At 44.9% G+C, this 13,078-nt stretch overlaps 1 protein-coding gene across 1 annotated transcript in view; it reads right to left on the minus strand.

The window, feature by feature from the left end:
• LOC141112851 (serine/threonine-protein kinase Nek11-like) overlaps positions 1-13,078 on the minus strand; it is a 274,187-nt gene that overhangs the window by 181,275 nt on the left and 79,834 nt on the right. The window lies entirely within an intron of this gene.

Here is a 13,078-nt window from a genome sequence, read left to right on the forward strand (position 1 = left end):
ATGTGATAGGGACCTCTAATGTGATGGAAGGACCTCTGATGTGATGGGTGAACCTCTGGAGTGATGGGAGGATCTCTGTGGTGATTGGAGGGACCTCTGATGTAATGGGAGGACCTCTGATGTGATGGGAGGACCTCTAATGTGATGGGAGGACCTCTGATGTGATAGGAGGACCTCTGATGTGATGGGAGGGCATCTGATGTGATAGGGACCTCTAATGTGATGGGAGGACCTCTAAATTGATAGGGACCTCTGATGTGAAGTGGGACTCTGATGTGATGGGGGCCTCTGATGTGATGGGAGGACCTCTGATGTGATGTGAAGGGGGACTCTAATGTGATGGGTGAACCTCTGATGTGATGAGAGGACCTCCGATGTGATGGGAGGGCCTCTGATGTGATAGGGACATCTAATGTGATGGGAGGACCTCTAATGTGATAAGGAGCTCTGATGTGATGTGGGAGCTCTAATGTGATGGGGGGACCTCTGATGTGATGAGAGGACCACCAATGTGATGGGAGGGCCTCTAATGTGATAGGGACCTCTGATGTGATGGGGGGCCTCTGATGTGATGAGAGGACCTCCGATGTGATGGGAGGGCCTCTAATGTGATAGGGACCTCTGATGTGATGAGAGGACCTCCGATGTGATGGGAGGGCCTCTAATGTGATAGGGACCTCTGATGTGATGGGGGTCCTCTGATGTGAAGGGGGGCCTCTGATGTGATAGGAATCTCTAATGTGATAATAGGACCACTAATGTGATAAGGACCTCTAATGTGATGGGGGGACCTCTGATGTGATCGGGACCTCTGATATTATGTAAAGGCCACTGATGTGATAGGGACCTCTAATGTGAAAGGAAGACATCTATTATAATAGGGACCCCTGATGTGATGGGGGATGTGAAGGGGGACTCTGTTGTGATAGAGGGACCTCTGATGTGATGGAGGAACCTCTAAAGTGATAAGGAACCTCCGATGTGATGGGGGAACCTCCGATGTGATGGGGGAACCTCTGATGTGATAGAGGGACCTCTGATGTGTTGAGGACCTCTAATGTGATGGAAGGTCCTCTGATGTTATGAGGGAACCTCTGATGTTATAGATGCACCTCTGATGTGATGAGGACCTCTAATGTGATGGAGGAACCTCTGATGTGATGGAGGAACCTCTGATGTGATGGAGGAACCTCTGATGTGATGGAGGAACCTCTTATGTGATGGAGGAACCTCTGATGTGATGGAAGGATCTCTGATGTTATGGGGGAACCTCTGATGTGATGGAAGGACCTCTGATGTGATGTAAGGACCTCTGATGTGATGGGGGAACCTCTGATGTGATGGAAGGACCTCTGATGTGATGGGGGAACCTCTGATGTGATGGAAGGACCTCTGATGTGATGTAAGGACCTCTGATGTTATGGGGGAACCTCTGATGTGTTGGAAGGACCTTTGATGTGATGGGAGAACCTCTGATGTGATGGGGGAACCTCTGATGTGATGGAAGGATCTCTGATGTGATGGAAGGACCTCTGATGTGATGGGGGGAACCTCTGATGTGATGGAAGGACCTCTGATGTGATGGAAGGACCTCTGATGTGATGGGGGAACCTCTGATGTGTTGGAAGGACCTTTGATGTGATGGGGGAACCCCTGATGTGTTGGAAGGACCTTTGATGTGATGGGGAACCCCTGATGTGATGGAGGAATCTCTAATGTGATGGGGGAACCTCTGATATGATGATAATTTTATTAAGGTGACTATGTGCATTGTCCCAGGCTCAGGCTTTCCTATTGATAAGTAACTTTTACACTTTAGACTTGGGGGGGTGCCTCAAGATTTTGCATATTTTTAAAAGGAACACATGCCTGAAAAGAAAGGTTGAGAAAAGCTGCCCGAGAGCACACAATGCCCGGCTGACTCCTTTATCTCTGGGGAAAGTGGAACAATCCTGTTAAGACTACAGAAACCTTCCAACAGGCAGGGTAATCTACAAGCCCTTCTGACGCCTCTGAAGCTCTTTTTATTTTAACCATTACATGGCACAATTAATAGAAGCGACGCCTGGAAATGGAGCATCACTGGGGCACTAAGCAGGGATGTAGAAGCTAACCGATTCTGACAGGTCACCATAATTGACAAAATTAAACACTTAAGCCTTCAATTTTCCTGCTTCCTAAAAAGATGGCGTGGGTAACCGTGCTTTGGCGCACGGCATAGCCTGGCGCTGAAGATCGCGACCAGCCCGCGCCCGCCCCGGACATCAATCACAGTCACCGACACTAATTGACCCACTTTTGCTGAGGCAGAAATACATATTAGCAGCGGCTAATCATGTTACATTATGGAGGTCCACAGAGGAAGCCTCAGCACAAGTGAGAACGCAGAGGTCCTGATGCATAATACATATCCTACTATTTATATCCATGTTCTACTTTCACCCAAGATCGGCACTTTGTCTTGGAGAGACAGCGGGGGCCTAGGGGGGTAAAGGAGAGGCTGAAAAGTTGGGCTTGGGCTTTTGGAGAACCCGAATCATCTACAGGTTCCATGGTATGGACAGGCTGCAACATAACCACTTGCCCACCGGCGCAATTTGTACATTTCTCCTACACATGTTACAATCTGCATTTTTGTTTTTTGCCAGGAATCTCCAAGCAGAGACCTTAGAGAATAAAATTGTTGTAGTTGCAATTTTTTATGTCACGTGATATTTGCACAGTTACTGTATTTATCAAAAGCAAATTTTCTTGAAAATAAAAATACACAAAAATGAATTTTAGTGCAAACCCACAAATATTATAACTATGTTTTTGGTCAAATATAACAGATTAACCACTTCAGCTTCAGGTTTTACCCCCTTAAAGTGACTGTAAAAAAAAATAAATAAAACATGTTCTACTTACCTTCTCTGTAATGGTTTTGCACAGAGTAGCCCCGATCCTCCTCTTCTCTGGGCTCCTCCTCCTTGCCAAGTGCCCCCCCACAGCAAGCCATAAGACAAAGAGAGGGCGGCTCAGTCCCACCCCCCCCCGCTCCCGCCTCACCGGCTGTGACTGACAGCAGCAGGAGCCAATGGCTCCTGCATCTCAGCCAATCAGGAGGGAGAGCCTCGGGTCTCAAGCACATTTCTGGATCGGGATTGGGCTAAGGTAAGTATTAGGGGGGGGGGCTAAGGGGGCTGCTGCACACAAAAGGCTTTTTAGCTTCATGCAGAGAATGCACCTTCTGCCTTTACAGCTACGCCATTTTTTGCAATTCAGCACTGCGCTACTTTAACTGGTAATTTGGCGGTCGTGCAACACCGTACACAAACAAGATGTATGTTCTTTTTTTAATAGAGCTTTCTTTTGGGGGTATTCGATTGCCTCTGAAGTTTTTTTTATTTTTTGCACTATAAACAAAAAAAAGACCGACAATTTTGAAAAAAAAATATTTTTTACTTTCTGCTATAAAATATATCCAATAGAGAAATTAAAATGTAGGTCCAGTATCTATTCTGCTACTTATTTTTGCTAAACAAAATCCCAATAAGTGTATATTGATTAGTTTGCGCAAACGTTATAGCGTCTACAAACTATGGGATCTGTATATACTGTAATTTTCTTTTTTTTGTTATACTAGTAATGGCGGCGATCACCGCAGGACTGCGATATTGCGGCGGGCATTCTAACACTAACTGACACTTCTAACACTTTGTGGGAACCAGTAACACTATTACAGTGCTCAGTGCTAAAAATATGCACTGTCACTGTAGTAATGACACTGGCTGGGAAGGAGGTTAACACCTAAGGGTGATTAAGGGGTTAAATGTGTGCCTAACATGTTAATGTGTGTACTGTTTTTACTAAGCAATGTGCCAGTTTTTACTCCCTGCTATGCAGGGAGAAAAAAAAAAAAAAAACGACACATTGCTGCTGTCATAAGAGAGTCCTGTGTTTGTTTACAAGCACAGGTCTCTCTTTGGTAATTACCGGAGCCGATCGGTAGGTGCCTGACGACCAATCAGCGGCCAGTACCCACTGACTGTGTCATTACATTTGTACCACCTTCGATGGATCCCGGTGATTTGGACATCAATGAACTCATAAATAGAGGTGCCTCTGAGCTCATAGAGGTCACATTTTTCGTTGCCTTAATGTCAGTGTGTTTATTGCGTCCATTAGTAACCCTCGCTGTATCTTGCGCCCAGAAAAAGCCGTATTCCCTTGCCCAATGTAGACAAATGATTCATCACTGCGAGAAACAGATGTGTGCAATTTCCTACCTCGGATTATCAGCTCTTCAGTGCAAACCTATCTCATAAAACCAAGCCATGTAAATACCTTCTCATTATAAGTGCCCTTACATTGGACTCAGGGGAAATAAGATTAACAAATTCAGCATCCTGTAGGATTATACTCGGCTCTTCTCACTCAATAACCTTCTCCTCCCTGCAGGACCTCCTAAATCTGCTTTCATGAAAATCCATAGAAATAAAGTGTTTGCAAAAACTTCCTAAACACAACCCGTTATCGCTCTTACAGAGGTATTAGTCAGATGTTTCTGTTTCCTTTTTGCATCAGCTCTTAATTTTTCAAGCATTTGATGTCTACAGGCCCAGCAAAGTAGATGGCGTAATGAACAGCGTTAATGCAACGAACGGATCAATAACCCAAATCTGAAGACACGGCAGCAATTTACTAGCCGGTAAATCCCATTGCAGGTTGCCTTAATTTAAGCCTTCCTGTTGGCGCTCACGGACATGGCGAGATGGATTTTCTGTCTCTGTTAAACGGGGCGAGAAGTGAAGCCACTTGACATTGCGCTGTCACACTTCGAGTCTGATAAACTCATTACCAGTTGCTAAGTGAAATTGCTGTGTGTACATGCCTCCAGTGTAATGGGGAAAACTAGACAGGCCTTCACCGCCTTTATCTCTTCCTTCCGATGTCGTCTTGACCATTAATCCTCCCCTGGTGCCCGAGTCAGACTGTTTATGTGTCATCTTCAATGGGCTCACTTCTACGGGAGCTTTAGTGGCAGTTGGCATTGTGCGGCACATGTCTGGTATGGTGCTTCTCCCTTTTCTTCTTCAGCACAAAAGCACTGCAAGGGTTTTCCTTTGTCAAATGTTTTGTTTGCGGAGAACAAGTAATCCGGAGAAAAAATACAAAGCACAAAACAAGTAAAAAAAAAAATACAAATTTAAAAAAAAATAGAAAACATAAAACAGGTAAAAAAAAAGTACAAAACAAGTAAAATAAAAAAATAGAAAACACAAAACAAATTAAAAAACAAAAAAATACAGAACACAAAACAAGTAAAAAAAAAAAAAGAAAAAGCAAAACAAAAAAAAACCCAAAAATTAAAAAAAAAAAGAAAATGGAAAACATTAAAAAATAAATAAATAAAAGAAAAAAAATAGTAAACACAAAGCAACCCAGATAGCAAGCAGTTGTGCTGCAAGTTTGAAAATGATTTGCTAAGCTTTTGCTGGACTTGCCTGGCTTCACAAGTTTGTTGCACAATTGCAGCAAGTCCACATTGCATGACTCCAAAATAACTTTCTTTGCAAACACTCTGCAAGTCTGCTCCAAGTTCTGGTTCAGTTATGTTGTGCAATAGTCCTCCCACCACAAGGGGTCACTGTGGCTGAATCTTTCATGCTGTAGGCTTGCAGAGCTCTTGCTGTGGCCTCACCGCTGCAACTTTGCTCTTGCTAGAGACTTACCACGCAAATTTGCTACAAATTGGAAAAGTGTCAACTGGAACTTGTGCTTCAAGTGCTCTGAAAGTGTGCGATTTACCAGTGACAATGAGCAGCAAGTTAACAGACTTACAATTTAACACTGGGAATCTGGGAAATAAAACCAAAAACCAAAACAAAAAAAACAAAACAAAAACCAAAACAAGTAAAAAATAAATACAAAACATATAACAAATAAATAATAATAATAAAAAAAATTACAAAACAAAAAGAAAACAAAATATATTAATTTAGTACCTGCACACGGTACTGATATATGAACTTCATATTCCTGGCAGAAACTTCCTGTGTAAAAATGCGAGAATGGGCTTTATAATAAATGCCCGTATTGGCGCAAAAACATTTTTCAAGCTTTCTTTGGGGGGGTGTGTTGCACGTATGTAAATGCGTGGATTTGCACATATGTGCATAAAATACTGTCCAGCAAAGCAGATTTTTGTATTTATTTATTTTTTAATGATCTATACAAAGCACAAGTTAACACGGCTGTGTGTACAGGGCTATTAAAAATTATTGGGTGCATTAAGATAAATTTAGATAAAAAAAATAAAAATCTGATGCCTAAAAACAAGGCACTTTTAGGTGACCATGTGCAAGGGCCCTCAGACAAAAGCAAAGTTAAAAAAAAGTGGGATAAACACAATAGTAGCAAGAACAACACTCTTCTTAACTTATGAAAAAGACAGAATGTTTAAACCACAGAGCAGTGATAGAGTCTCTGAGATTTCGATTGACAGATTGTATGTGTATAATTAAAACGTGTTTTCTCTTCTTTGACTCACCTGGATCTCCTCTTGGTGACCTTGTCATCCTTTTGGTTTTCATCATTGATTTATTTTTGTCCTTTGTTTATAAAGGATGTCAACAGCAATTCAAGTATATGTGAACCCTACATTGATGCCGCCACTGATGTAAAGCCAGCTTTAATAAGTAGAGGATTCATAACATACAGTCTATCCTGTCCACCTTCCGCACTAACGCGTTTCACCCCACAAGGGGCTTGACCTCTTAGCGACCGCCCCTCGCACATATACTGCGGCAGGGCGGCCGCTCTGTGCCAGATCACGTACCTAGTGGGTGATCTAACACTTCTGGGTCTGGGGAGCGCCGCCACCACCGACCCGCACCCACTGTGATTGCACACAGTGGGAGCCAATCAGTGGGTCTGGCAGGTGCGATGTCCGCCAGGACCCGCCGATCATTTGGGAGACAGGCAGATCGCCATTCTGTGAGAGGGGAATGTACTGATCCTGTGTTCCTCCTACTATGATTAGTCCATTGGTGGTCATTGGGAGAATGCCCCATACATTGGTGATCAGTGAGAAGAATGTCCCTTACATTGGTGATCAGTGGGAAGAATGTTCCTTACATTGATGATCAGTGAGAAGAATGTCCCTTACATTGGTGATCAGTGAGAAGAATGTTCCTTACATTGGTGATCAGTGGGAAGAATGTCCCTTACATTGGTGATCAGTGAGAAGAATGTCCCTTACATTGGTGATCAGTGAGAAGAATGTTCCTTACATTGGTGATCAGTGAGAAGAATGTTCCTTACATTGGTGATCAGTGAGAAGAATGTTCCGTACATTGGTGATCAGTGAGAAGAATGTCCCTTACATTGGTGATCAGTGAGAAGAATGTTCCTTACATTGGTGATCAGTGAGAAGAATGTTCCTTACATTGGTGATCAGTGAGAAGAATGTTCCTTACATTGGTGATCAGTGAGAAGAATGCTCCTTACATTGGTGATCAGTGGGAAGAATGTTCCTTACATTGGTGATCAGTGAGAAGAATGTTCCTTACATTGGTGATCAGTGGGAAGAATGTTCCTTACATTGGTGATCAGTGAGAAGAATGTTCCTTACATTGGTGATCAGTGAGAAGAATGTTCCGTACATTGGTGATCAGTGAGAAGAATGTTCCTTACATTGGTGATCAGTGAGAAGAATGTTCCTTACATTGGTGATCAGTGAGAAGAATGTTCCTTACATTGGTGATCAGTGAGAAGAATGTTCCGTACATTGGTGATCAGTGAGAAGAATGTTCCGTACATTGGTGATCAGTGAGAAGAATGTTCCGTACATTGGTGATCAGTGAGAAGAATGTTCCGTACATTGGTGATCAGTGAGAAGAATGTTCCTTACATTGGTGATCAGTGAGAAGAATGTTCCTTACATTGGTGATCAGTGAGAAGAATGCTCCTTACATTGGTGATCAGTGAGAAGAATGCTCCTTACATTGGTGATCAGTGAGAAGAATGTTCCTTACATTGGTGATCAGTGGGAAGAATGTCCCTTACATTGGTGATCAGTGAGAAGAATGTTCCTTACATTGGTGATCAGTGAGAAGAATGTCCCTTACATTGGTGATCAGTGAGAAGAATATTCCTTACATTGGTGATCAGTGGGAAGAATGTCCCTTACATTGGTGATCAGTGGGAAGAATGTCCCTTACATTGGTGATCAGTGAGAAGAATGTCCCTTACATTGGTGATCAGTGAGAAGAATATTCCTTACATTGGTGATCAGTGGGAAGAATGTCCCTTACATTGGTGATCAGTGAGAAGAATGCTCCTTACATTGGTGATCAGTGGGAAGAATGTTCCTTACATTGGTGATCAGTGAGAAGAATATTCCTTACATTGGTGATCAGTGGGAAGAATGTCCCTTACATTGGTGATCAGTGAGAAGAATGCTCCTTACATTGGTGATCAGTGGGAAGAATGTTCCTTACATTGGTGATCAGTGAGAAGAATGTTCCTTACATTGGTGATCAGTGAGAAGAATGCTCCCTACATTGGTGATCAGTGAGAAGAATGTCCCTTACATTGGTGATCAGTGGGAAGAATGCTCCTTACATTGGTGATCAGTGAGAAGAATGTTCCTTACATTGGTGATCAGTGAGAAGAATGTTCCTTACATTGGTGATCAGTGAGAAGAATGTCCCTTACATTGGTGATCAGTGGGAAGAATGCTCCTTACATTGGTGATCAGTGAGAAGAATGTTCCTTACATTGGTGATCAGTGAGAAGAATGTCCCTTACATTGGTGGTCAGTGAGAAGAATGTTCCTTACATTGGTGATCAGTGGGAAGAATGTTCCTTACATTGGTGGTCAGTGAGAAGAATGTTCCTTACATTGGTGATCAGTGGGAAGAATGTTCCTTACATTGGTGATCAGTGGGAAGAATGTTCCTTACATTGGTGATCAGTGAGAAGAATGTTCCTTACATTGGTGATCAGTGAGAAGAATGTTCCTTACATTGGTGATCAGTGAGAAGAATGTCCCTTACATTGGTGATCAGTGAGAAGAATATTCCTTACATTGGTGATCAGTGGGAAGAATGTCCCTTACATTGGTGATCAGTGAGAAGAATGTCCCTTACATTGGTGATCAGTGAGAAGAATATTCCTTACATTGGTGATCAGTGGGAAGAATGTCCCTTACATTGGTGATCAGTGAGAAGAATGCTCCTTACATTGGTGATCAGTGGGAAGAATGTTCCTTACATTGGTGATCAGTGGGAAGAATGTTCCTTACATTGGTGATCAGTGAGAAGAATGCTCCCTACATTGGTGATCAGTGAGAAGAATGTCCCTTACATTGGTGATCAGTGGGAAGAATGTCCCTTACATTGGTGATCAGTGAGAAGAATGTTCCTTACATTGGTGATCAGTGAGAAGAATGTTCCTTACATTGGTGATCAGTGAGAAGAATGTTCCTTACATTGGTGGTCAGTGAGAAGAATGTTCCTTACATTGGTGATCAGTGAGAAGAATGTCCCTTACATTGGTGATCAGTGAGAAGAATGTTCCTTACATTGGTGATCAGTGAGAAGAATGTTCCTTACATTGGTGATCAGTGAGAAGAATGTTCCTTACATTGGTGATCAGTGAGAAGAATGTTCCTTACATTGGTGGTCAGTGTGAAGAATGTTCCTTACATTGGTGATCAGTGAGAAGAATGTTCCTTACATTGGTGATCAGTGGGAAGAATGTTCCTTACATTGGTGATCAGTGGGAAGAATGTTCCTTACATTGGTGATCAGTGAGAAGAATGTTCTTTACATTGGTGGTCAGTGAGAAGAATGTTCCTTACATTGGTGATCAGTGAGAAGAATGTTCCTTACATTGGTGGTCAGTGTGAAGAATGTTCCTTACATTGGTGATCAGTGAGAAGAATGTTCCTTACATTGGTGATCAGTGGGAAGAATGTTCCTTACATTGGTGATCAGTGGGAAGAATGTTCCTTACATTGGTGATCAGTGGGAAGAATGTTCCTTACATTGGTGATCAGTGAGAAGAATGTTCCTTACATTGGTGATCAGTGGGAAGAATGTTCCTTACATTGGTGATCAGTGAGAAGAATGTTCTTTACATTGGTGGTCAGTGAGAAGAATGTTCCTTACTTTGGTGATCAGTGAGAAGAATGTTCCTTACATTGGTGATCAGTGAGAAGAATGTTCTTTACATTGGTGGTCAGTGAGAAGAATGTTCCTTACATTGGTGATCAGTGAGAAGAATGTTCCTTACATTGGTGATCAGTGAGAAGAATGTTCCTTACATTGGTGATCAGTGAGAAGAATGTTCCTTACATTGGTGATCAGTGAGAAGAATGCTCCTTACATTGGTGATCAGTGAGAAGAATGTTCCTTACATTGGTGATCAGTGAGAAGAATGTTCCTTACATTGGTGATCAGTGAGAAGAATGTTCCTTACATTGGTGATCAGTGAGAAGAATGTTCCTTACATTGGTGATCAGTGAGAAGAATGTTCCTTACATTGGTGATCAGTGAGAAGAATGCTCCTTACATTGGTGATCAGTGAGAAGAATGTTCCTTACATTGGTGATCAGTGAGAAGAATGTTCCTTACATTGGTGATCAGTGAGAAGAATGTTCCTTACATTGGTGATCAGTGAGAAGAATGGTCCTTACATTGGTGATCAGTGAGAAGAATGTTCCTTACATTGGTGATCAGTGAGAAGAATGTTCCTTACATTGGTGATCAGTGAGAAGAATGTTCCTTACATTGGTGATCAGTGAGAAGAATGCTCCTTACATTGGTGATCAGTGAGAAGAATGTTCCTTACATTGGTGATCAGTGAGAAGAATGTTCCTTACATTGGTGATCAGTGAGAAGAATGCTCCTTACATTGGTGATCAGTGGGAAGAAGGAACCCTGGATGAGAATGGCTCTGTTAGACATTATAGGGCCCTATTAGAATGCCAGGACTGTTGCTGGGGACCACCTTTGAAAAACGTCCAAATGTCTCCTATCGGAAGGCTGTTATTTATTTCTGTGTGTTGTCCTAATCTCTCATTGTTCAGCTGGCGCTCACTATTCCTCCATTCCGCCCAGCTCCCCACTTCCCTCCCCGGCTTGTCTTATGTCTTTTATTGTCTCCTATAATGCACATGCTAATTTGTTACTCCTTATTGGGGATGCTTTGCAGAACAGAAGAATAAATTGAGCAGGAATTGTCCTGTAAATCCTTTCCAGCTCAGACAAATAGGATGTGACTGAGCTTTACAGATGAGGATCCTGCATACAATTAAGAGAGAATTCCAGCAATATACAGTATCTGAGCACGTGACCCCAACTTCTTTGGTGGACCATGGCGAGGCCTGTTCTGAGTGGAACCTGTCCTGTTATACCGCTGTATGGTCTTGGCCACCGTGCTGCAGCTCAGTTTCAGGGTCTTGGCAATCTTCTTATAGCCTAGGCCATCTTTATGTAGAGCAACAATTCTTTGCCATGAGGTGCCATGTTGTACTTCCAGCAGGGGCGGACTGACCAGTCGGTCCATTCGGACGTGGACCGAGGGCCCGACCGCTGAAGGGGGCCCGTCAGCGCCACCTGCTGGAACCAGCTTGGGGTCCAGGGACAAAAAACTTGCGGCCGCGGGCCCCCCGCGACAATCTTTTGTGCTGCCTCGGAGGGTGAGGGGTGAGGGCGAGCGTCGCTGGGTCACAGAGCAGTGATTTCCTTTTTGCCCAGCGTCCGCTGTCATCGAATGTCCCGCCTCCTGCACTGGCTCTTTTGATAGACATCACACAGGAAGCGGAACATCTGATGACAGCGGACGCTGGGTAAAAGGGAGATCCCCGCTCTGTGTTACCTGGTGGCTCTCCTCTCTAACCCCCATACACTGATCAGAGTAGACTGCATGGAGGGGACACTGTCTGTGAGGCTGCATGGAGGGGACACTGTCTGTGAGGCTGCATGGAGGGGACACTGTCTGTGAGGCTGCATGGAGGGGACACTGTCTGTGAGGCTGCATGGAGGGGACACTGATCAGACTGCATGGAGGGGACACTGATCAGACTGCATGGAGGGGACACTGATCAGACTGCATGGAGGGGACACTGGTGAGGCTGCATGGAGGGGACACTGATCAGACTGCATGGAGGGGACACTGGTGAGGCTGCATGGAAGGGACACTGATCAGGCTGCATGGAGGTGACACTGGTGAGGCTGCATGGAGGGGACACTGGTGAGGCTGCATGGAGGTGACACTGGTGAGGCTGCATGGAGGGGACACTGGTGAGGCTGCATGGAGGGGACACTGGCAAGGCTGCATGGAGGGGACACTGATCAGGCTGCATGGAGGGGACACTGATCAGGCTGCATGGAGGGGACACTGATCAGGCTGCATGGAGGGGACACTGACGAGGCTGCATGGAGGGGACACTGACGAGGCTGCATGGAGGGGACACTGACGAGGCTGCATGGAGAGGACACTGGCAAGGCTGCATGGAGGGGACACTAGTGAGGCTGCACAGAGGGGCTACATGAAGGGGGACACTGGTGAGGCTGCCCTGAGATGACTCTGGGGAGGCTGCATTGAGGAGACACTGATCAGGCTGCATGGAGGGGACATTGGTGATGCTGCATGGAGGGGACTCTGGTGAGGCTGCCCTGAGGGGACACTGGTGAGGCTGCCCTGAGGGGACACTGGTGAGGCTGCCCTGAGGGGACACTGGTGAGGCTGCCCTGAGGGGACACTGGTGAGGCTGCCCTGAGGGGACACTGGTGAGGCTGCATTGAGAGGACACTGACTAGGCTGCACGGAGGGGACACTGGTGAGGCTGCATTGAGGGGACACTGGCGAGGCTGCACAGAGGGGACACTGGCGAGGCTGCACAGAGGGGACACTGGCGAGGCTGCACAGAGGGGACACTGGCGAGGCTGCACTGAGGGGACACTGGCGAGGCTGCATTGAGGGGACACTGGTGAGGCTGCATTGAGGGGACACTGGTGAGGCTACACGGAGGGGACACTGGCGAGGCTGCACGGAGGGGACACTGGTGAGGCTGCACAGAGGGGAC

The sequence above is a fragment of the Aquarana catesbeiana genome, linkage group LG11 (assembly GCF_042186555.1).
Source record: "Aquarana catesbeiana isolate 2022-GZ linkage group LG11, ASM4218655v1, whole genome shotgun sequence".
In the NCBI taxonomy this organism is placed as follows: Eukaryota; Metazoa; Chordata; class Amphibia; order Anura; family Ranidae; genus Aquarana; species Aquarana catesbeiana.